Genomic DNA, 25,998 nt, shown 5'->3' with positions numbered 1-25,998 from the left:
GGCTGCGTGCAGGCTGCCCTGTCAGCGACACATCCTCCACTGGTCAATACACACACACACACATGCCTGCCAGTAAGCTCACACTTAGAGGCATATCCAAACAATAGGAGCCAGCTTTTTAACATACAAATTGTGTTATATTATTGAACGGAGCCTGTTTGAGACAGCGATACGTGCACAGACAATTCCCTGGGACTTAAATTCAAATTGGGAGCCTATCCAGTCTCGATCGTCAGAAAAATGGATATTGTAGACGCCATGCCGAGCTGTAGAGAGCTCTCTGACTCCTTCATCAGTCTCATATGAATCGCACTTTGCAGGGGGGAAAAAAAATACACACACACGTACACACACACATATATATATATACACTGCAAAAAGTCAAAATCTTACCAAGATTATTTGTCTTATTTCAAGTAAAAATGTCTTATTTCTAGTCAAACTATCTCATTACACTTAAAATAAGACATGATCAGCACAGAAATAACTCTTCTTTAGACAATTTTCACTTGTTTCAAGAGAAAATTTACTTGAAACAAGTGAAAATTAGCTTGAAACAAGAAACAAATTTTGCCAATGAAACAAGCAAATTTTTACTTGTGACAAGTGAACAAGTGAAAATTTATAGTTATTTCAAGTTATTTCTGTGCGGATCATGTCTTATTTTAAGTGTAATGAGATATTTTGACAAGAAATAAGACATTTTTACTTGAAATAAGACAAATAATCTTGGTAAGATTTTGACTTTTTGCAGTGTATATGTGTGATATATGTGTGTATGTATATATGTGTGATGTGTGTGTGTGTGTGTGTGTGTGTTGGGGGGACGGGGGTTAACGCCACGCTCTAGCCACACTATAGAGTCCGTCAGAGCGTGGGAAGGACAAAACAAGTCTTGAGAGTTGAGAACTCCTCTCCAGATACAAACAAAGACATGAAACAGCCTTTAAGGCCAGCTACAGCTCAAACACACTGCTTTTCAAAGTATGAACAACGTGTTCACGAGGGTAAAATAAACCTCGCACAAGAGAAGACACTGCCGTCCACAGCTTGTCTGCAGAGCCTTGATCTATTTACAATATTGAGTTAACACCATAACAAAAAAACAGGCTTAAATCAGTAGCCAGCACCGAAACTCCACTACATACTAAAGTCTCAGCACTGTGGCTTCATCTTTGGCATTGCCTATTATGAGGATAAAGATTCAGTTTAATTCACAATTGACTAGTTGGCAATTTTGATTTAAGAACAATATTTCTTTTTTTGGAACGACAGAGTTTGAGTCAAGTTTTCTTTGATTCAGTACTTTCAGCCAAAATCTCACATCCATTAACCTCCTCAACTCTACTGCTCCCACTGGCGAGTCTGTTGTTGCTGCACAGCCAAGCTCTGTTCAAATCCAACTTCACTTTAAATTCTTGTGCACATCTCAAGGTTTCCACAGATACCGAATATATCCTTGTGAATTACAGAGAAATGTGTATAAAATGATGCGCAGTACATCTGGATATTTTCTATCTGATGTGATGCTGCAGCCACAGAAGAACTGCATCTTGGGTTTGAATATTCCACTCAATTTAAGTGTGATGCAGCTTCAGTGAATCACCACAACCAGCAGACACACAATACGTAGGTGACATTGCCATAAAAAACGGAATAAAAAGGGTTGTTTTCTAACACTGAAGCTACTTAGGGTGGAATTTCAGGGAAAATCAGAAATAAACATGGATTATAATGTACGGCTATTTTTTTTTTCTAGGATAAAAAAGAAAATCTGACAACAGAGTTGCTTTTCAAACACTGGCAAAAGTTCCATTTCATAGTATGCTCTTACATCACCAGGTCTTTTTTGAGGAACTGTGAACAATTTCATTCACAGTAATTCAGGGTGGCATCAAAACGATTTGTTCTATTTATTTATTTATTTATTTTTTAGCAGCTCAATGCCATTGAATCGGGAGACTTTATAATCAATCCAATGAATGAATCCTTACACTCCTTATTAATGGCTGTAGTGTTGGCGATAAAGGAAGTGAAGCGTTTTCTGCTGTTACACTCATTGTAAGTCGGCCTGAATGCCACATATAAGTCCATTAGAATCTACTCAAGCACTGACATCCACCAAATTAGAGACTGGCCAGAATGTCACTGCATTAACTCACAGCACCTCCGTCGCTGTTACGGCTCTGAGGTGTGCTGAGGTGTCGGCCGGGGTCAGCGCCATGCTATGGAGGGTCACCCCCCTGGTAATTTGTTTTACCATTGCCCCATCACCGTCCAAACACAGGGCATTGTATTAGGTAAACCAATTACTATCTGACATGAATCGGAGAGGAGAGAGGTCCCACACGACCACTTCTTCTATTATTAGCGATGTGTCTCCTTCTCTCTGCAAAAGGCACCTTGTCTCTGATTCCCAGTGTGTCGCTGTTACTGCTTATCAGCAGCCAAGTGGCTCATTTACCTGCAATGTGCAATTCTGTGTGGGATTTGAAGGTAATTTAACCTACATTTAGACATGAAAATGAATTAAGCGCCGCTATTTCTCCCGCTCATTTCGCCTCCCTCTCTCAAAAGCATAAACTCCAGTCAAAACGGATAGTTTTCTCCTGCTTAGTATTCAGCTGTAATTCTCCTGGGTGGACACCATGCTGTGTAGACAATCTGCATTTTGATTGGTGCACACTGGAAGTTTCCGCATGGCTCTTAAAAGCTGATGCCATGGAAAACGGCACAGAGCAGACTCCTTTTTAAAAAAATATTTGTTACAACGTTCGGTGCACTATGCTGCAGAGTAACAACTCAGTGATTTATCTTGTTTCATTAACCGTAGCCAGTGCTGACACAAGGATCTCATCTGAAACTGATCATTTGTTGCGCTGTTACTATGTTGGCCAACATGGAAATACCAGCACTATATAACCCTCTCAGAGAGCCATTTGTACAATCTCACCATTAGTAGCCACTTTGTTCCTCTAGCCCCTTTCCTCCTCTCTGGCCTCAAACCAGGCTTCAGCCTCCGATGGCTGTAACCATGGCAACTGCCTTCATTCACCACTTGCAAATAATGAAGACAATGTGTTTTCCATTTAGATTAGTTTTTTTTAAAGGAAGAGATATGTAGAGTCCGTCCTAACTGTCCATCCTATTAAAGGGGCTTAATAGCATGATTCCCTGCACCAGATGCACTGTACAACCTGAATCACAGATTAAATTGGTCTAGTGGGACATAAGTCAATATGAATGTTCACGATTCAGTATTATGTTCGACAAGCAAACTTGGAAAAGTTGTTTTTTGTGCTCGCCTCCATGGACTTGAGTGTTGGAGAGAGTAACATCAAAAAAAAAAAAAAAAAAGGAGAACTGCCTCGGGGTAAGAATTTAGCATCGTGATCACACATGAAAACAAAGAGAACAAAAAAACACTACGAGGAAGGAAGACAAATGAAAAATAGCATTGTTGGCTCTTAAAGGGATGCAACAACCAGTTGATACTATATGACCTACAGCGGTTTTGGGTGACCTGGACCTTTCTACATGACTTCTTGTTAACCATCTTCCATCTGAGTGGATCTATAAAGCATAATATTCTAGGTGCAAACAAGGGAAATAACTCTACAAGTAGACTTAATGTTGAAAGCAATTCCAATCCAAACAAGGGAGAGGGTGTGTGTCGGTGAATTTGTGTGTGTGTGTGTGTGCGTGTGTGTGTAAGGGTGAGCCCATCTACACACACACACACACACAATGGAAAGAATGGAAAGAGCTAGAGGGGCAAGAGTTACAGGGTCTCCTTCCCACTGTTTATAGAGAAGAGCGAAAACTCCCTGCAAGCAGAGCCAGCTTTCCAGGCCAAAATTAATTCAAGAGTTTTACAAATCACCAGACAGGAAACATGCTGTTGTTCTCCACTTCCACTCTCTTTTCGCAGCCCAGTAAACATTCTTTTGATTTGTTGTGCTGTTTGCTCACAAGGAAAAGCACACACAAAGCAGATAGTTACTCTAATTCCTTGATGACAAGAGTTTATCTTGCAAAACGGAATGGCATATCATAGAGTGCAGCTTGTCGCCTCATGTGGTGTCTCTGTTAACACAAAAGCCCGTAAAGACTATTGACTGGTTGAACTGCTGTCGATAGAATTCATATGATTTCTGCTCTCGCTCGTCTGGGGGGAAACTCGGCTCTCCCACATCCAAGGCGCTTCCGTGACAAAACAACGGTAACCTTTAAAAAAAAAAAAAAACACACACAACCAAGGGCACCGCAATACCACTTCACAGCGGGTTTGTTGCTACAACAAACAATGCGGTGCGCTCCGGTGCTCGTGTGCGCGGGGGCAACAGTGCACCGTGATTGATATACAAGAGATAAAACACTCTTTGACTCCTGAATCTGGCTCCAATCACACGCTCTCTGTGACGCACTCACCGCATGCTATCTCTGCCACACATGGGCTGCATTGCTGATAAGGATGGCTGAACCACTCAGATCTACCTTTTCTCTCTTACACTTTTTTCTTCTTGAATACATAAACTACTATTAACCAATCCACCGTTTGGCGTTTTTTTTTTTTTTTTCCCAAGCGGCTTCTGCGACATGACCGACGACGGATGTCTCAATCTCGACGATAGCGACGCGAATTCTGGCAAAAATCAAAATTGCAAGCATCCTTTCCTGGAAGGCTGCAAAAAGGTAGAAAGTATGCTTTAGCCTGTAGCCAGTCATTACACGCCGATTTGGAGAAGTAAGCAGCACCAGTTTTTTTTTTTTTTTTTTTTTTTTTTTTTTTTATGGAAAGCTGGTATAATTGGTACACTTCAGCTCAATACACCACATGTATTTTTAATGAGACATGCCTTCTTGATAGAGGCGGATTGCTGGCATGAGTGATGATGCATTACAACTCAATTGGGGCATCTTAGGAGTCTTTCATGTATGTTGTGTTATCATAAGGAGTAATCACAAATAGCAACACTGAATTAGCTTCTAGGCATTTGTGGTCCTGAGGCAATAAATAGATGTCTTAATAAATCACCTGCCCTAATCATGAGCGCTGTATTGTCTCAAGTTTACCATGTTATTACGTTGTATATCTTACTCACCAGCTTGTAGTGGCATTAAACACATCTGTACATGATCATATCCAACATTCAGGCCCGGCTAATGCTACTTACAGGTACTCTCATTGCCTCTCAGTGTCACTGCTGCACACACACACACACACACACACACATATACGCACGCACCTACACAAGCACAAACACGGTTAAAGCACTTTAGAGAGTGTGACACAAGGACACTCTATGTAGCTAAAGGTTAAAGAAAACACAACAAAAATGGAGACTGCAGGAGAATTTTGATTAATGTTAGACCTCCAGCACGCACACACATCGAAGCGCGGAGGCACAAACACACACTCGCGCGCGCACAAACCCAACCACCAGCATAGAGGGAGAAAAAGGGGAAGGAGGCCACAGCAAGCCTCTAAGAGACCACCGGGTGTGACCTATTCATTATTTACCAACAGAGGCAGGCTACCCGCGTCTGCACGCTGCGCACAGCCCTTCCTTTGTGGGAGAGATGTGTCGGGATCAGATGAGATAGGGCACCTTTGTGGATAGACATCTTTGTTCACACCCTGCCTGTCTGTCGCTCTCACTCACAGGAAACTGACAAAATGCGGCTTCTTTTTTACTTTTTTTTTTATTCCACTTATCCAGCGAGGAAGGGAAAGTAAGCGGGGAAGGGAGTGGGAAGGAACGGCAGACGTCTTCCATGCCAAAGGTAAAGAGGAGGTCGAGTTATGTGAGCTTGACAAAGGTCGCTGCCTATCAGGATGGAGTGAGTTATAACAGAGTATTGTGGATATGACATGTTGACAGATGGGAAATAAGCTTGATGTCAGTATGAAAACGGCATGGGAGGGTGGGGGCATCATATATCAGTGATTACTTACATGAACTTCTGCACCACAAGATTAGCGATAACAGCGTCTTAACAGGAGCCATATTAATGGCTTAAACTGGACCAACAGGCCACCCACCACTCTGCGGCTTGCACATTAAAGCCGACCCCAACCTATCCTCAGCTCTTTCTGTTCTACTTTCCGTTTAACCACAACACTGATGAAGATGAAATGCCTTCGCACTGGCAACTTGGCATAAGTTCACACACAACAAGATTCATTATGACAGCTGACAATAGATTTTTTTTTTCTCCTTTCTTTTTAAATGATTTGTGCATATGAGTTCAGCCACCGCCTCTCCCAGCCAAGAGGAGGGGTGGTTATGAGATGCGGTGTGCGAAGGAGCCCAGCTTCATTTCTTCTTGTAACACCCTAATGACTTTATTGTTTCATTCTTACCCAGCCTCCAGAAGCTATTACCATATAAACACCTGTGTTATCAAAGCACCGCAAACAATTTCCTGGATAATTTAACAAAGATGCGACTGTTGATTCGGTATGAGGTGTGGAGAGCTAGGAGTGTGTGTGTGTGCCAGTGTGTGTGTGTGCCAGTGTGTGTGTGTGCATTTTGAGATATCTATTTTTGTGTGTGTTTGTCTGCGTGTGCGTTTTTGCAATATCCATTTTTGCAGCATGTGTATGTGTATGTGTGTGAGTGTGTAAGTGTGTGTGTGTGCATACAGCTTAAACCTGCTGGAACCTGGCTTTAGCTGGCCACTTTTCAAATCCATTTGCAGAGGAAAATATGTCTAGGTTACCTTAAATGGAGCCTGTTTTAGTGAAGAGGGGACAGACTGAGTGTTCTGCATTACCATTATGCTTCATGCAATCTGTATCAAAACCCCGGGTGAGACAAACAAAAAGGGAACACTTGCATAACGTAGGAGCCTGACGTTACCCTGCAGAATTGGACCTCTCTCTCCCTCCCTCTCTCTCTCTCTCTCTCTCATACTACCCCCCTCCCTGCCCCCCTGGTCCTTCCTCTTTCTGTCTCTGCTCATTCTTTGACTCTCAGTCTCTCTCTCTCTCTCTCTCTCTCTCTCTCTCTCTCCACTCTCCCTCCCTCCCTCTCTCTCTCCCTCCCACAGTCACAGGGCCTGGATTGTTCTGTTGAGGTTTGGCAGAGGCCAGGGATGGGAAAAGTGCAGGGGAGGCAGCTAACACTTCCTGCCTCCCTGAATCAGAGAGTTAACCTTCACCGAGGGCACAATGGCTCCTCGTTAGCGCAACCACCCCACATACAGGCGGCCTGTCACCAGGCATGTTCCTGTTCACTGACCCCTTTTTGTGTTTCCCCGTCCCCTTTCGAACTTCACATCCAACCACGGCCAGCACTTCAGATGCACACGCACGTACAAAAGAATTAGACGCTCGTGTTGACGGGCAGAAAAACAGAGGAAAAACAAGCATGCACCCACACACAGGCAGGTGTGGCTCCTCTGTGCATTCCCCGGGATGGCAAAGTGACACGGAGCAGGCCTGCCCATGCCCATTTCCCCCCTACACAGGCACACAGAAACACCGCTGCAAAAACAAGCATGACATCACCCACCCACCACTGTGCGCCATAAAGAGGTGAATTCATCCTCGTGAATGTGATGGAGATAAGGAGTGAAATGATATAATGTGCGATCCAAGGAGATTACAGGGAACACGAGGTTGATTTCTTTTTTTTTCTTTTTTTTTTGGCCAAAATAAGTAATTGAAGTCAGTGAAAAAGAAGGAATATCATGGATGGAAAAGGGTTTCTCTCTTTTTTACCCCTTTCTCTTCTTCTCATCGACAAAAACAAGCATGAACAAGGGTAGCCTAGGAGAAAATAAAGCATTGATTTTGCACACTGCCCTCTCTCCGGCAGAGGACTCCAATCAATAGGCTCAAGTAATACTCTGCACAAGTTTAATGCTTGAGCTGTACAGAGGCAGACAAGTGCTTTGTCTGGAAATTATTCCTTTTTTTATTGCGCAAGCCCTGCTGTTTGATACCAAAAATATAAGTAACCGTCTCTCCTGTGTGCAATACATGTGGAGCACGACGGACGAAGACGAGGGAAGCTCTCAGTTTACTGGAGGGACTGGCACAAGCAGATCGCACCATGGTCATCTCAATCGATGGAGGCTGTGCATGTGTGAGCCACCCTGCACAACGATCAGGAAAGCAGAGCTAAAGGGAGGGTGGGCGGCGGAAGGGAGGAGAGGTCAGCCCGTCAGGAGCGAGGGTCACCTCGGCAACCGGCGGCCGATCAAAGAGATGACCTCCAGCTCAAGTCGTGGCCTTTGACACGGAGAACCAACGAGGCTGGAGAAACACATACAGTCACTCTCCAGTAACCGAGATCGATCCGAGACGAGCCCCTGGAAGCACGGGCAGGGTCAAACTACACTGAAAACGACACACTTGAGGACCGCACAGGTGATCCCATGCCTCCCTGCGAGCTAGCGTGCAATGCTGACATCAAGACATCGGGAGAGGGGACGCAGGAAAACCTTTGAGCGCCTCTGCTAATGAGGCAGAGACTGAGCATGTGTGGAATCTGGGGAACCGAAAACCACTCCTCTTTACCCTGCAAAACTTTAATTTCCTGAGTGCGAGCTCTTCCTTTTAAGGTGCCTCAAAAGTCGGAGAGAAAACTGCCCGCCACCTGTAAAACGTTAAAAAGCGTTGACCCAAAGTTTTGAGCAGTCATTAAGCTTTTTAAAGTGGAGAATTCTCTGAGATCCCCTCTCTCAGATGTTTCCCTCTGTGTTGACCAAATGGTATATCAAGTTCAGGAAATTAGCCAGTTCCTGTTGGGGGAAGAGAAAGAGAGAGGGAGCTGAGAGAGGCCACCGTTACCACAGCCCAGTTTTTACTACCATGCTTCTCCCTTACACACTGGGACCCAAATCACGCTCCTTTCGCCCCTCTGTCTGTGCTGTCTATGTTAGCTTGACAAACCATATTTTTCACCGAAGCCTAAGTGAACAAATCCACTATGCAATGACATTACCCAGTTGTCTGCTTCAATACAGAATACATGCTCTTTCACAGCACAGTAAATTACATTTCGGACATGTGAACGCCCAGGCAGAACAGTGGCTGGATGTCTCTACACCTTACAAACAGATGGAGATTCCTCCAGGTTAGTCCTTTCTAAATAATATGGCCATTAGGTCATTTAATATCCTCTGGATAAATTGCTGTGAACCCCTGGGACAGGACTGCTGTCTACACATCAGGAACCAATCAAAGGTGCCTCCTGCTATGGCAAAGAATCTGCCAGGCTTGGAGCAGCGAAATGACCTCGGGGAAATAGAAAAAGGCCAAATAATCAAAGACACTCCACCACTTCCTGCCCTTTATCAGACCGGAGCATCTCAACAAGCCTGGTTCTGGATCGTGATAAGGTTAAGGCGGCTTTCGTCACTTTAACCAAATTGAACGCGAGCAAGATTACACTGTGGATGACAGCGCAGGTTGACGGAGTGGCCGGATGAGTGACGGTGTGAGGACATACCCCCCCCCACACACACACACACTCTTCCACACACCAGCAGCAGCAGCAGCAGACTGACCACGGCATGCCGCACAACTGTGACCCCTGTCACAGCGGAGGCCGAGGCACATATTTGTGTGGCAGTGGCACAGGTTGAAACCCTAACCCCGCTGTTTCCATTCCTCTTTTCACACAGACAACTGGCCCTGCAGCATGTGGCCCAGGAAACACTCTCAAGACACAGGCAGGAACAACCCACCACACTCGAGCGTGTACTTGAGGGCCAAAACATCCAAGACTTAAACAACCGCAAAATGTTTCTTTATATTTAAGCTAATGTGAGAGAGTTGTTTACAGAATACCGCAAGGAAAAAAATGCTCATATGTCACACAGCGGACGGGACTGCAGGAGTGAATCTGCACAGCGTCTAATGAAACTGTGTTGACCAGCAGGCACGGAGGCAGACCCTTGCATGCTGCAACTGAAATTAGGTTAGGAGAAGTCATTTGTCTTTCATGGAGAGAGAGAGAGAGAGAGAGAGAGAGAGGGAGAGGGAGAGAGAAAAACAGGGCTAAACTAGGCAGATTGAGCAGGAAGGCTGCAAAGGGGAAGGAGTTCATGCAGACTAACATCTGTGATATTTCTTCACTTCATACTCTTCCTCCCATCCCCCTCGCCTTGGGTGTACCAAATGCTAAGGTGGGGCTTACAAAAACAGCAAAGGGCAAGGGCATTTTTGGTGTTGAGAATGCTCTGCCCTGCCGTGTTGGGACCTTTAAAGTGAAAATGAAAATGTTTTCTCTTCTTCTTTTTTTTTTTTTCCGAAGCACTCAAAACAAAACTATTCTATCCAAAAGCAGTTGTCTGTGCTAATTGCGTATGGATAAGCTGTGATTTAGCGGCCGCGCCGTTGTTGAGTTGTTTGGGAATGGCTCATTAGGGAAGCTAACAGGCTAGCTAGCGTGGCGTGCTAACGGCTCATCCCTCTCTGCCAGGGGAAAGGCTCACTTCACTGGATAGGTTCATTATCTCCGCCACCTCCCAGGTACAACCACAAGCTGCCTCAGCCTGCCTCAACACATACTTACAGCTTGTTGGGCCTGCCCCACTTCACCTCAGACACATTACACACACACACACACACGCACAGGCATACACAAACACACACGCACCACTGTGTTCTTATCCAGTCACTTGCTTAATAAGTGCTCCAGTTAGGCACGGCAAAGCACTGACACTGCTAACAGGGTGTCAGCGGCGCGTCTGCAAGTTTCATCAAGTTAAATTTAAGTCTTTTAAAAAGGCCATTTGAAATGCCACTTACAATTAAACATGAACCCGTCGTGCAACTGAAATGAAACTGAAAATGAAAACAACTGCAGGTCGTCATGATATTGTTACATGTGCGTGACTGGGCTAATTTTTCACAAGGAATAATAATAATAATAATAAAAAAAAGCACACAAGAAAACCACCATGTTTTGTTTCAAGACGTCCAACGCTACATTCAGCATTTTGGAGTCGATGTATATTCAGCTCGGTCTAGATAATACAGTTTAAGACACTTTCAGGACGTGCACACACTGTGGTTAGTATGCCATGGTTAGACTGTCAATAGTGTATTTATGCTTAGTGGCTGCCCCCCGCTGCCCCCTCCTCCAAGCCCAGGCGGGACGGCGGTGGTCTGGGGGAAACAGTTTGCCGTTGCTGCCACCTTGTTCTCGTGTGTGGAAACATTGTTTGTCTGCTGGCTCAGATGGTGCCTCCTGTCTCCAGGATGAGACCACCCCTCCTTTCTCCTCAGCCCTCAGCCCCTGCGCCCCACCCCCATAGTATGGCCGACCCTACAGGGGGGTTGGATTTAATAAAGGCTCCCTCAGCCACATGCTAAAAAGGTATGCAAATGCTGCAGGTCCTTCTGTTTTCTGATGTTCCCCCCCCCCCCCCCCCCCCCCTCCAACTGACTGCTCCTCTCTCCAAGCCAAAAAGGGAAAGATGGAGAGAAAGAGAGCGAGCAGGGGAGAGAGCCTGTGTGCGTGTGAGGGTGAGGGAGAGAGCGAGAGAGAGAGAGAGAGTTTGGGTGTTTGTTTTTCAGAGGAATGGATTATTTTGTTAGGACCGCTCCTGGGTATTTGATCTGAAAAGCTATTACGATGATTGCGATTAGAATTAATTACATTCAGAGCTACAGGAACTGTGAAAGAGGTACTTGACGTGCTTCCTTGTGGAGGGAAGAATCATAAATGCACACACATCCAATAATTCCTAGAGAGAGGCGCGAGATGAAATTCATAGCGCCGCAAAATCAGCGACCTCAAAGCCATTGCCGACAAATAAAAGAATAAAAATTAAACGGCGCTGAAAATATGCAGAGTAAAAAAATCTAAATAATATTGACAAAAATGACTTCTGCACCATTGATGTAAAAAAAAAAAAAAAAAAAAAAAAAAAAAAAAAACACCCTCCTCCCAGATATCAGTGATCCCTATCTAATACAAAGGGCCCAGCCCCTGCATGGCTACCATGATGACCCGTGTTCATGAGGAGGTGGGAGCTGATCATTTTGTTCCGACGTAGTGAGCCGTGACAGGCAGCAGTGCGGGAAGGAGGATGGGAGGAGGGGAAGGAGGGAGGAGGGGAGGGGAAAGGGAGGAGAGGAAGGCCACAGAGGGACCCACCAGAAGCAGCAGAGAGCCGGGCCAGACTGAGGGGACCAGCCTTTCCTGCTGCTTCCTTCCCGTGCTCTTGGCCAGCTGAGCAATCAGGTCACCTCTCTTTCCCGTGTCGCTTCTGGTCAATTGTTCTCCTCCCTCGCTCTTTCTCTCTCTCTCTCTCTCTCTCTCTCCCTCTGCCCTGTCTCCCTCCTCTCCTCCCAATGCCACAGCCTGCAGCTGTTGCGGGTGATGTCATTTTTGATAGGATTTTGTCTGTGCCTGCTTGTTGGTTGTTGCCTCCCTGCCTAAACAAATGCAAACATGGCGGTGGTTCATTTAAACAAGGGCATGTTGCAAGCGTGAGGAGCTTTCATGTGGGACGCACTTTGCAACACTCCTCTCATGCAAACCCCTGAGATGATATGCAAACCGTCAGCGCGACTTGCTCTTTTTGCATTCCTGCTGTCGCCACGAAAGACGTCCCCCTAACTCTGCTCCAGGAACACACCAGGGAATATGCGCCGAGTAAAGCAACATGTAGTGGCTATATACCTTCATTTTCAAAATGAGTGTTTTCCATTCATGCTTGCACGCTCCCTGTGTTTATTCTTGAGGCACACTAGCCAAGGCAAAGCAAGAGAACAGGAAGTACACAAACATGCCCTTTTGACCCCTCCAACCACCATTCAGAAAGCACCACTGCTGGTTCAGGCTAAGTATCAGTTCCTACTGTAAGCCGGGCTGAATCTAAACTCAGCTACATTTACAAAACAATATCAGGGCTTCACCCTCAGGGTGTTCCAGGGAAATCTACCGCAGATACTAATACGACACTAGCTTCAACCTCTGAAAAACACCAAGAGATAGGGAGAGAGTTGTTGAGAGTTGACAGTTAAATCCCAGCTTTGAGCAGAAGATTTACTCCAACTTGGTCACGATGAAACTCCCCTCTACATGTGTTCCAGGAGCACGCGTTTTGCCTGATACCTTATGTCAGAGACAGATTAGATCATGTCTTGGCTTGTTCAAAGGCCATGAATATTTACATTATTGGCTCAAATGGCATCCCAGTGAGCACATCAAGCCCCCATCAAGGAATCTGCCCAGACAACAGAGCAGGGCATGCCTGCAGATCGAGGCACATTCTAGTTCCTATTATAAGACACATAAACATGACACTCACACAGTGTTGCTTACAGTAGAGAATGGGGAAATCGCGGTGTCTTGCTTTCAGCGATCGCTCAGGGCTGAACTGAGCAGATTCATCTGTTGAACTTGTGAAAAAAAAAAATATCTGCAATCTGTATGTGCGTGTAGCCACAAGACAAATTGTTGTCCCGACCTTGAAATAACTGCCACTTATAAAAAGCTGTTTTGGTATGAGAGACACCGATTATAGCCCATTTCTAGGCCAGCACATAATCAGTGTCCAAGTTCCAAATCAATGACCTACTTCCAGGCGCACACATATCCACTGCACATACGCTGCGAGGCAAACTACACTGTCCCTTTTCACAGATCTGACGTGAAGATCGACTGAAAATCACGTCGTCTTGATCCCAAAAAACTTTTCACAGTGCAGGTATTTAGAAATCCAAACGAGGGCAATGAGAGGAGGATTTCGCAACAGAGGGAGCAGAGCGGCGCAGGCCCTGGGTTGAGCTCCGTGTGTTATTTTGACACCGGCTGGCAGCGAGGGGGGTACCGGGGTCATAAGCGCCGGTGTTTTACTAGTGAGAGTAGATCAGATCTGACCTGAATAAAGTAGAGAAAGAGTCGGCGCTGACTTCCACGGGTTCCTGCGCTGCGTGGAAATGTGAGTGGCGTCTGGGCTGGTTGAGGTCAGGGCTGCGGCGAGCACAGCCTTGGCATTCCAGATCTTAATGCAGGGTGGGCTATTTAGAGAAACCCCCCAGCCCCCTTTCTCCTCACGCTTTCTCCTACACTCCCCAACTCTCCTGCACTGCTCTCCTCCCCACTTGCCTGCCTGCCTGCCCTCTTCCCTCTTCCACACCCCCCCACACACACACACCCACCCACCCCTGAGCAAATCCACCACACAGCTCCATGTACCATGCAGTCATGCAGACAGATGGAGAGGGACTCGCCTGCTTTCAGAGCATCCAACTCCGTCCCGCAAAGACTGGGAAAACACTTACCTCTTCAGAAACAGCGCTCTGACTCTGTGCTCAAAAAAAAAAGAGGCACTATTTGACCCATGGGTGTAAACATTCAAGACGTGAGACGGAGAAAAAAAGGGAGGCTAAATGTGTTGTCCATACATACACGTGCCACTGTCATGCGGAGCCGCCCCAGACAGACATGAGCTGAATTGACTGCAGGCTGATGACAAAGGCACGCAGGGAAGACTTGATTAATGAATGGTGCACATACCAGTGTAGACTGCTGACATGTTCACATGGGTTTCCTGGTTTAAGCCTGCCCTATTTTTAAAGATTTCACCCAATTTGTTCTGTTTTTTTTTAGATGTATTTGTAAAGAAAGCAAGGCATGAATGGAATTAGATGAATGTTGTGAGCTGTGTCGAAAAAAATCCACAATACTGCAAGTACTGTGGTATGTACCTCAGCCTGCTGAACCACTAGGAAGCCCAGGGCTGTTATATTTTTGACGCAATCCTCCATCTCTGTGTGTGGCGTTTGAGCCTGCCTGTTCTCCGGGGAGCATTGATCCAGCGTAATGACTTTTGTGGAAAGGGCTCTTTCCACAATGGACAGCCTGCCTTATGCCATACTTGTTATCAGGTTTAGACACCATAGGACCAGAATATTAACATGCTAGGGAGTAGGGGTAATCCTTCGCTTTCCTACAAGGTACATCAGCTTTTGTCATTGAATCAGGGCAAAAACCCATTATAGTGAAATGATATATAAACAAATCAATTTTTCATGTTCATGCATGGTTTCACAAAACCATTCCTTGAGCCCAGAAAAATAGGCATGAAATTCATTTGGCTGAGTACAGCCGCTAATACGCTGAATATGTGGCGCAGTTTGAGAAAATCATGGTAAAAAGAGGTTTCTTTTTTATTATTACTATTTTTTTTTTTATTTTTTTTTATCAATGAACAGACAGGCTGTGTTAACCATTCACCCAGGCCTTTATCACTTGAGACCAAATGAATGACTTCCTTCTCTGTGTTCAGCAGGTCCCCAGCAAGGTTAACTGGGTATATCCTGCTGACCCCGTTCCCCATTTCAACCGTAAACATGACCCGCTTTGCTTCTGCACAACAGCGGAGCGCAGGGGACAACTCAGCCACCACAGGCTCAGGCTCAAAACACAGGCTACAGTAGAAACTCAGGCCACTCTTTCCAGCGTTTGCTCCAAATTGTTATGAAAGGAGATTTAAGGTAAAGCAAGCAATTTAATATTGTCTAGAAATGGGGGAGGAATAAAAAAAAAAAAAAAAAAAAAAGCAGACTGGCATGCAAATACACAAATCATCAGGAAACAAGACAACAGCATTAAGAGCTACTGTCCTGCCCAGGGCATTGTAGTCTGACAAAAGAGCCCAGAGCTGTGTTTCTGGTGAAAAAGCAGAACAAATGGGGATTACAATATTTGAGGAAATGGACTCTTCCAGTTGACCTACATCCCCCACTGAGACTCCAAATTATAATCCCGGCATACATGTTTAGCTATTGAATTTTAGATTACACATCAACACCATGAAATTGTGTTAGATGGCAACTAAATGGGCAAAAAAGAGATTACTGGCAAGAGAAACTGACACCATTCAGGCATCTGGAGGTTGAAATGTGCAGTGACAGTACACATGATCCTGGTTTATTTAATTTTATTCCAATTATAAATATTTTGATCCAAAAATTCCTGTATTTGCCATACACATTTTAAAAGCAAAAAAAGGCTCCAGACACATTAAATCATTCTTTACCATTCAGCATTAGCCTCTGAGGTTTTGATTAGTGTATTCAATGCACTTTTACACTCCAAATCAATTAGATAAACAGTGCACAGACATTTCAACTGGTTCAGTCGAATAATGATTTAATGCATGGCCATCCTCTGGCAAACCACACACACATTCATCCATTAACACCGTTGCGAAAACTATGATTTTGAGTTATTTAAAAACGTAAGCAGGGGACTACACTGCTTTCCATGGTGGTGCGCTTTGGAGATTTGTACAGTTAGTTGTACAGTTTGCAGTTTTAATCTGGCTTCTTTGTAAATAAACGCAGTATTCTTTTGAACACCGCGAAGAGAAGAAAAGGAGAAATGCACCACGGGAGGCAAAAGAAAGTCACACTTCCTTCTGCTTCTCATTTTGAGCTGGGAGCAACCGCAGTTCGGAAGCAATGATCCACACGTGACAATCGACCGAGAGCAGTTACTTTACCGCTGCAAAACAAAACAATTCATCCCATTTTTAAAGGGGCTGACATTAGAAGAACATAAAAAAATAAATGCAATCATTACATGTGCATATTGGCTTTTCAAACAGTCCTGCAGAGTGCATCTGTGATGATTTAGGGTCATAATAGACTGGATGTTATGTTTAAGTGGAACCTCCAGTGTGTGCTTGTGTGTTTGTGTGTGAGAGAGAGAGAGAGAGAGAGAGAGAGAGAGAGAGAGAGAGAGAGAGAGAGAGAGAGAGAGAGAGAGAGAGAGAGAGAGAGAGAGCATACGTATGTTTACGAAGCCTCAGGAAATACCAGGACAGGCACGCTGACTCTCCAGCACTTCTGGCCCATGTGACTGGAAACACACAGGCCAGATTGTTTGCATGTTTGCTCGGGGGCCACGATAAGAACATTTGGTTTGAGAAAAATATCAAAACAAAACTCGCGACCGACTATGGCTTGCCACTGGAGGTGTGCCTGTGTTTGGTTGCTTATCTCTCTTTAAAAACTTGTTTTGAACGATCAGCCATCCTGTTAATTTGCATGATGACGCTTGTGTTTGTGTCCCGTAGCGATCCAGCACAACTCGCCTCCATTGGCTTCCTGCTCCTCATTACATTAGCATAATGCAGATGCAACCAGAGTCGCTCACCTTACCGTTGCTCAGCACTATTTACACTGAATATACACAAAATCTGAAAAGAGAAACAGTGCTTGGCAGCTTTTTTTGGGGTGCATTGACCGATACCATCATAAAGCAAATTTATGTGGCAAACATATTGCTTTGACAACAGGAAACAGCTTATAAAAGTTATTTTTTCCAATCACTCAACATTTACTCTTCACTTTGACGCAAATACATCCAATTTGAAGCTTGCCTTTGACTCTTAATAGAGTGTCACTTGAAGATTTAATACACTTTGAACTCTGCTATAGCTGTAATTGGGTCTGCGTGTTTGAAGCCAGCCTTTGGACAACTTCAAGTCACAAATTCACTAAGGCCATCAACATATCCAGAGCATTAATAGCGACTCAACTTTCCTATTTATTTCAACTCATTTGTTGGACTTTAACTTTAACAACTAACTTTCTCAAACGATCAACAAAAGCAACCTGCAACATTTCAGAGGGCAACTGTCCATCCAAAGCACTTTTTTTTTTTTTGAAATGACTGACAAAACTATTTTCATTCAGGGGGAGTAAAGTTTCTGTCTTACATTTTAGCATTCTATATGCACAAATTAATAAACCAACAAATCAGTTTTGTTTTTTAAAGTGTTTTCCAATTGAATGATCATTGTGTGACTGTAGCAGATTTGTCACCACCAGGACAGCACATCCCTTAGTCACCGAGGACAACGCATCAGCATCTGGACATCAAACCAAGTCCAAACATCCCACGTCCCCCTTCCCTCACGAACACGAGCACATTTTCTTTGCATTCTAACCTGTCAGTGGAAACCTGACGACCGATCATCGTGAAATCGGCCTTTTCCTAGAGCGCGGATCGTAAACAGCAGTGGCAGAGATGTAAATATTTTGAGGAAATGCTCTAAATTCTGTTTACAAAGCTATCCAAGCCATCCTCTCCATTTCCTCATACGATAAATATTTAAACAAATCTCATTACCATGTGTCTACTCATTGTCAATTTGAAACTAAATGTTCCAGATTGCAAAAAGCTAACATGGAGGCAAACAGAAGGAATAACCTTGATTAAGTATGACCAAAAAAAAAAAAAAAAGAAAAAAGAAAAAATCAGTATGTTACCAGAAAAATAATCCCTTCATGCCTCTATCCTGCACACAGGGACCGATCTGGCCGGACTTTAGCACGCCTGCTTTGATAGTCTTACGTCACGATTAATCTCGAGCAAAGATGCCATTATAGATGTTGTTAAACGCGGTGGCCGGCAAAACATGCGTGCAGCCAATCTGAATAATTAATTCAGCCTGTTCGTGCTGCGGGGACTATTTTCCTCAGAGCGCAGCCGAGTAACACGCATTTGTTATGATTGGCAAAAGGAAGGTCAGTGTCTTAGGAGACCTCACTCTAATATCCTGCAGCAATTAGTGGCTGCTGTGAGGGTGCTGCACATGTTATTATGTGATAGGGGAGCAAGTGTGACCGCAGGTAGTGGTTTAATGGCATGATTCTCACTGGCTGCGTGTTATCACCGGGCAAAACAATGGCTTGAAGAGATGCAGACAAACAGTTGTGATCGTATTTCTGAATAGGGAATATACACAAAAGTCCATGAATTCATAGTGTGTGGAGAGCGGCTCTGTGGTCATGAATGAAATTCCTGAGAGAGGACAGTAGTAAATCAAGGACACTGTGGACTTGAGGATTCAAAAGATTCTCAAAAAAATCACTCTGCACTTGAGTGATACTCCATCCCGGCGCTCATTATTAAATTAGGAGCTCTGAGCATTAACCATTGTGCGGAGAATGAGCCGAAAATGTCGTCACCGCAACGCAGAGGTGCCAGCGAACTCAAAACGGCAGTTGCCAGTAAAATGGTAGAGCGGCGGAGACTGAGAAAGCTTGGTGTTGACTCCCTGTGAGTCAATCCATTGTGAGGCACACAACACACACTTTCTGCTCCCAGTGAATCAGAGCAGTCAGCTGCCATCCACCACCTCATGGTCAAGGCACAGGGCCAGTCTAGCACAGGACCGCAGACATGTGACCAGCTGTCTCACACAACCGCGGCTACTGTACCACCTCTCGCCAGTCGGGGGGTGAGCACACAGATAGAGACTTTGGCAGTGAGCTGTGATTTTTTTTGTGTGTGTGTGTGTGTGTGTGTGTGTGTGTGTGATGCATTAACTGTTGAATGTTTGAATGACTTTTCTCCACCATTGTCATTGCAAAACTTTGGGACAGCGGCGTGTGTGGCTCGAGCCGTGAATGTATGACTTTCATTTATGAACCGAGACCACAAAGTAAAGTGCCGGGCGGACGACTGACACCAACGTGTGTGTGTGATTTATAGAGCATTGTCTGAAGGGTGCGGTGACATCAACGCTGCGACGGGTGTTTGTCTGAGGGGTGTTACAGGCCTAGTTGAGGACACGAAAATATCCCTCCACCTCTAGCCCTGATCACTGACAGGGATACACGACACTACACGTGCAGCTGTCTAAATATTGCCTCTCCCTTCTCTTCCTCTTCATCTTGTGATCCCTCTCCCTCCCTTCTTCCCTCCCTCTCGCCCGCTCTCTTGCCTTTTCTGTCCCTGTGTGAGCACATGCGTTTTTTTGTCTTCGCAGCCGGTGAGTGGGGTCAGTAAAGGAGGGACAACTGTTCAACCGGGCGCAAGTGGGGATGCCCGCATTTGGTGCAGCGTTGTGTCAACAGTCCCGACGAGAGCGGCCGAGGGCTGAGAATAACTCGCATTCTGCCGTCCGGCTCGGAGCGCGAGCTACGCTACTTCTATAACCAGCTGCACACCTGTGGTGCCATTCTCTGCCACAGTCACATTATTCTGACTGCGTATAATATTTCACATAAGCCTCTAGTGCGGCATATTTATACATTTCTTTGTGAATACAAGTCATTAAATCACAATATGCAATTAGCCTTTTAATGCACTTTATATAAAGGGGACTACAAGCTCATCTCATAAAAGGTCTAACAGAGCCATTTAAAGTCTTCTCCTCCTTACTTCATTATTGGCTCAGCTTGCTCTCCTTGTGCTAAGAGTCCCCAGGTGCATGAATGTTTCATGGCCACCCTGCTGCCTTGCCTGCCTCCTCTCTTGCTTCCCTCTGTTCGCACAGAGCCTATCTCCCCTCCCTGAGGAAGCTCAAACTCCGCTGTCAATTGCACTCACTTACACTCTCCTACCGTCATCATCAACCATTAGTGGAGAGAGGCGGCACATAAGACAGCTGTTTCGCCAAGATGATTCAATCATCTCCTTCAGTGGGATTAGCATCGCCATCATCATCCTCATCATCTCCTTTGATCCCCAAAATTACCAAACAAGTCTGAAATTGACGCCTATCAGCTAGTCTGCCACAAATTCTCGAACTTCCAAACAACCTTGAATGCAAATCACTGTACAGCACAAATAAATTGGTTAATATCCGCCAAACTGTATGCTGTACTTTTCTGAGGTGCAAACAAATTTGTAATTGCATATTTATTGTTCTTTATATCGTGATTGAGTGCTCTAAGGGTGTAAAAAAAAAAAAAAAATCTGGTTTGCTTTGTTCAGTTTGTTCAGTCAATAGCCACGTGTCACACAGCCAAGGATGTACTTCAGCTACAACAACTAGGATCCGGGCTTTTAAATGTGTCCTATTGCTGTTAATACATTTCCAACCTGGGCCACTTGACCAGCAGTCAGATTGGGCCATGGCTAGAGCCGCCACTGTCATTATCTCATTTGCTTCATGGAGACACTTTGCAAATAGAAAATTTAGTGTAAGCCGTGCGGAAGGGTAACTGGAGTGGCTAAGTCAAGGTTGCTGGGTTTTGGTTATATTCTTCAGCAAGAATGTACCAACCTAATAAGACCGCAGCCGCTATTTTCCCTGACAAAGAGAAATGTAGTAATATGGCAGCATTAGGCAGAAGAAAGGCCTGTTAATGTAGTCGTATTTCAAGCTGTGCACAAGAAACAGCATGGGGGTAGACCATTCACAAGCCAACAGCATCTCAATGCCAAGTGTTCTTAAAACATATTACGCCAAGCCATTAATTAATTTGTTGGCTTGTGAAGCATAGCATATTCGGGCTATTCATCACGGGCAGGAAATTGACAAGTTATCCGTGGCTAGCGTGTCAAAGGGATATCAGCTTTAATTTTGCGTCAAAGGAAGCAAGCGCACTTCATTTGTTCAATATTCTTCATTTTCTTTGTTGTCAAGCCTTTGTTCTGGTATGGCCTGTCAGAAAGCTTATACAAAGGCACATTAGATGTAAGGGGCTTAAAGACTCAACAGGATCATAGATCAGCGCTAAGTTCATTTCGAATCCAAGCGCTGCGAAAGATCTTCCTTCTGGTATAAGTCAAGTTAGACCCTCAGACAGGCTGTGGAAAACATCTGTCCTGAATACAGGGATACTTTGTACAGCCGCAGTCACCCTGTCAATCAAACATGTTCTGGCATGTCACTGCCTATCACCAGAGGTTGCGCTTCCCTTTGAAGACATGCGCCAGCTTAGGGTGTACATGCGTGTGCGCGCGCGTGCGTGTGTGTGTGTGTGTGTGTGTGTGAGTGAGACGGCCCAGGAAAGTGGGGATGACGCTGCATCTATTTTTAGTCCAGAACACTGAGTTCTGCCTCTGTGTTATGCTGCACTGTTCCTAGGACAGGCTGTCGGGTCGTCAGCGGCAGCAGAGAGCACCGGGATAGCTCCGGCTCTGCTCTCTGACCCCCGGCCCTCCGGCTCCTACATCAGTGGGAGAGACTTACAAGATTCCTGGCAGGCAGTTAGTGAGGCTATCTGAAAGAGAGGCACTTTCTTGACGGATGCCATGTTCATCCACCTCTCTGGTGACTAATGGGCTAATAATTCAACTGTCACCCTGGCACGTTATCTCCCGCTTTCTCATGGGAAGGATACCACCCCGGAACGTCTCCGCCAGAGGCCTGGCCTGGAAAGATATGCCTGAGATTCCCAAAGTTGCTCTTAAACTTTAAATGTATTGCGAGAGGCGGCGGGAGAGAGAGCTGCAATCGGAGGGAAATTCCACATGAGCGGTGTTGACAAATAGATAGCAAAGAAAAACTGACACGTTGACACGATGGACTTCGTCACAAAGGAGCTGCAGAAAGGCAAACTGTCTTGCGTGCTATCTCCTCCTGCCCAGGTTTCACAGAGCGCGATTATCAAAGGTGATCAGAGCGACCCGCCCAGTACTACACAGACAAATCCTTTCCCATTCACCCGCTACACACTGATGATGAATCCTTGAGTCAATACGCTGCGCTGTCTCCGCCGTGCCGACTTCCAAAGGCTTAAGGGAAAAATCCAGCCTCAGATACTCTTGCACTGTTAGATATCAGCCATCTGTGATGTTCGAGGCATTCCAGGAGTTATTTTGTGATGAAGTGTTGTACTTTTACTGTTTTTACGGCACATACTTTCCCTAAATCCTCCTTGCCTGCTTCGACTCCGGTTGGTGATTTCCTACATTTCCCAGAATGCCTTTCAACAATCCCCACAAAACATGCCTGAACTTGTTGCATCCAACTGTGGGTTACACATGTAGGTGGAGTGGAAGAAGACTTTTTCCAAAACTAAAAAGCTAGAGCTTTCTCAAAACACAAAATGTCTTGCAGCTGCATTGCATCCCGGTCTATTGAGGCCGCTGTCAGTGGAGAAATCAGAATTTCTGCCTCTTCTTCCACAGTTTCCTCTGTGTATGTTTGTCGAATGTTGGTGCAAAAAAAAAAATAGTGAGTCAAGAAAGAAGCGCTTGCTCTTTGATACTGAGAGGCTGACACCAAAACCTGATGTTTTAGATAGCTGGGGGAAAAAATCCTCCTGTTAAACTCCATTATTGCTTCACTAGAAATATGCTGACCTGATGACTTATCAAACGAATAAAACAATACAACACCAAATAACCAAATGAAGCAAGGTGAGGGCTTATTGGTGGCTTGGATGGCTATGGTTCATTCCAAATAATTGAAACATCCAAGGTTTCTCGTCTTTCTCCTTATTGTTCCGGTCAAGTATAAATATCTTTAAGTATAGAAATAAAAAGGCAGGCCGTAAACCTCCTTCCGACTAAAAATCAATCCAGGAATGCAAGGTATATCACAAATAACGGCTTTTGTTAAAAGGAGTGGATTCTTCCTTTTGAGCAGCAGCTAGAGGAAACAGCTATGCACACTTACTGCTATAGTACCATCAAGCTTATCAGTTTAACAGCTTGTCATTCAGCCCCCTGGGGTGGTCAAGATGAATGACAAACTCTCACTACTCTGCCACGCACTTGTATAATAAAGTACTTCCACTTGACTTTGCTCCAGTCAGCCGAACAAGTGTGATGTGTTTGTGTTTGGCCGCGAAGCCACGGCAAAGCATTAATTTGGCCGTGGCTTATTTAAATCATTACACCTCTTTCTTTGAACCTGCGAATGCGGCTTTAAATTCACACAAACGTCTTGAGAGTGAAAGTACTTGAAAATAAAGAGCTAATAATCCCTCTGAAAGTCATTTGAGACCTGAAATTAAGTGGCAAGCCTCGCTGTCTTTGTTGGTTGTGCAGGGGAGGTGGACATGTGTGAAGTGGCAGGGGCTCCTATAGGCCAGGCCCTCTATCCTTCCTGTTCAGTTACCAAGAGGCCTCATACTTATCAGTTCCAGATCTCACAAGAACAGAGAGAAAGAGAGACCACTGACAGGAAGGGGATTTCCAACCCCCCTTTTCCTTTAGCAAGGTTAACAGAATGTCTGCACCCATCACATTTCACAGAGGAAAGCAATTACTCATTAGGGCATGCACTGGTGTGGTGGAGACAAAGAGCTACCTCGCTCCAGAGAGTAATGTTTCATTTCTGAGGCGGCGCGCTCGCAAGACTGGGTGTCATAACTACCACACACGCCATTTCTGGAGATTGTATTTGGACATTAACCTTGGAGATTACACCTCTCTATTGTTGTTTTCTGTGACTGCAGCCCCTTCCATCGCGCCCTGCTACATTTCCCCTCCCTGCCATCGACAGACAGGGAAAGCCTGTCATTGAGACAGAAAGCGACAGAGAGAGAGAGAGAGAGAGAGGGAGAGAGGGAGGCGGCTGTGAAGCACCGTGCCACTCATGTCACATCCCTGTTCATGTCATATCCCCCCCGTTTCGCCAGCTCTCACTGTCTACCTCGCCTGACATTTCCACAATAATCGCTTTGGTTTATCCCACTCAGCTATGTGGTGGGCAGATGTTTGTCAGGGCACCGTATTTCTCAGCATTCACACTGCTCTAATCAAGATTAACCACTCTCATCTATCCTGAGCCTGTGTGCGCGTGTGTGTGTGTGTGTGTGTGTGTACGTGTGCATGCTGTATGTCCCAATTCCTAAACCATGAAGCTGTAACTGTATTGTATAATACACTGGACGAACCAATTACATTCCCTTGCCTCGACATAATTCTCCCTTTTAGTGGAACACCGCCTTCTATGATACACTGAACTACATATTGCATAAACACAGGGGATGGACTGGTGGCTTGTTCCTGATGTATTTCACTGAGCTGAGGAGGATAGCCGTGACCTTCTGTGTGTGTTTCTGTGTGGAGTGTGTGTGTGTGTGTGTGGGTGAGCCCCAGGGCGGCCGCAGGACACGTAGCTGTTTGTCGGCCTGCATATGGACTTGGACCTCGGCGTAAAACACAAACAGACGCAACATCTCAGCAGCTTGTTATTCAGAGCCCCCCAGGAGCTCCTGATGAAATCAACATGCGCGGCGAGCGGAGCCGGCGCTGGCCACACAGACACTATTGCCGTCACATGTTCGGCAAATACGCTCAATGAGAGCTCGGTGGAGCCGAGCACATCCAAAAAGAAAACAATGATGCGAGTGTTTAAATCATCGCACGTGAGACGTTTTCATGGCGAGGCACGCCGTCTCGTCCACAGTTAATTAAAACAAAGGGACTTCCTCGGCAAACTTAGGAAAGTCCCTCCAAATCGTGATGGCGCTTGTGAAGTAAAATCAAATTTCACCCACCTATGTTGACTTCAATCCTGGATTCTTCACCACGAAGGACCCCCCCACCCATTCACACGCTAGGAAGAGACACACTCCAGCACCTCCTGTCTTCTATCCCTGGGAGAAATCAAACAGAACATTAATATTTATTAAATGCTACTAGGCATGATGTCACGACACCAGAGTTTTGGTTCTTGATAGCAACATCAGTGAATTTCCACGTTTCTCGATACCACAACAAAAACAGAAATCCCATTCAGCACACACTCTTATTTAAAAAAAAGATCTAAAAAGAAGTTAACATTGTGAATGATGTATTTAAACATATAGGCTATTGTAGAGTAAGTACACTGAATTAACTGAATTACTTTACAGCCCTGTCAGCATGACTGCACGTTTCATTGTGTCAGTATTTAAAGATGCAGGCTAAGGCTATACTAGAATAACAAATGGGTGAGCTATCCAGTGGCATCAATACAAATGATGCCAAAAACACAAGTAACGGTATCATTTTCTAAATTTTGGAACTGACTCGGCACCAAAAGCACAGATTCTTTTGACATCCCCTGAATGCCGCCGTGTTATCCACCAATCTCCAAACGCTCAGCAGCGACATTTGCATTTCTTTTTTAAAAACCAGGCCCATTCAGGACTGGTATCGCTGCCTACAGGTTCCTCAGGGCTCCGAGTGGCCTCCATTTGCGCCGTGCTTAACATGATACATGTCTTTACTGCATGGTTAAGCTCCTTCACGCTCTCATGCCCATGGAGGACAAATCAAAAGGGAGGCTGATACTTCACATGATCAGCCGAGTACCATAAACATCCACCATGGAGTT

At 45.1% G+C, this 25,998-nt stretch overlaps 1 protein-coding gene across 3 annotated transcripts in view; it reads right to left on the bottom strand.

Annotated features, from left to right (window-relative positions):
- Positions 1 to 25,998, bottom strand: part of LOC115377382 (zinc finger MIZ domain-containing protein 1) — a 103,154-nt gene that overhangs the window by 51,665 nt on the left and 25,491 nt on the right. For all 3 annotated transcript variants that reach the window (XM_030077065.1, XM_030077067.1, XM_030077066.1), the window contains exon 2: positions 25,178 to 25,276. The gene's annotated coding sequence lies outside the window, so the exon portion shown is untranslated. The remainder of the gene's footprint in view (positions 1 to 25,177; positions 25,277 to 25,998) is intronic.

The sequence above is a fragment of the Myripristis murdjan genome, chromosome 19 (genome assembly GCF_902150065.1).
Source record: "Myripristis murdjan chromosome 19, fMyrMur1.1, whole genome shotgun sequence".
In the NCBI taxonomy this organism is placed as follows: Eukaryota; Metazoa; Chordata; class Actinopteri; order Holocentriformes; family Holocentridae; genus Myripristis; species Myripristis murdjan.
This window is presented reverse-complemented; position numbering and strand designations above follow the sequence as displayed.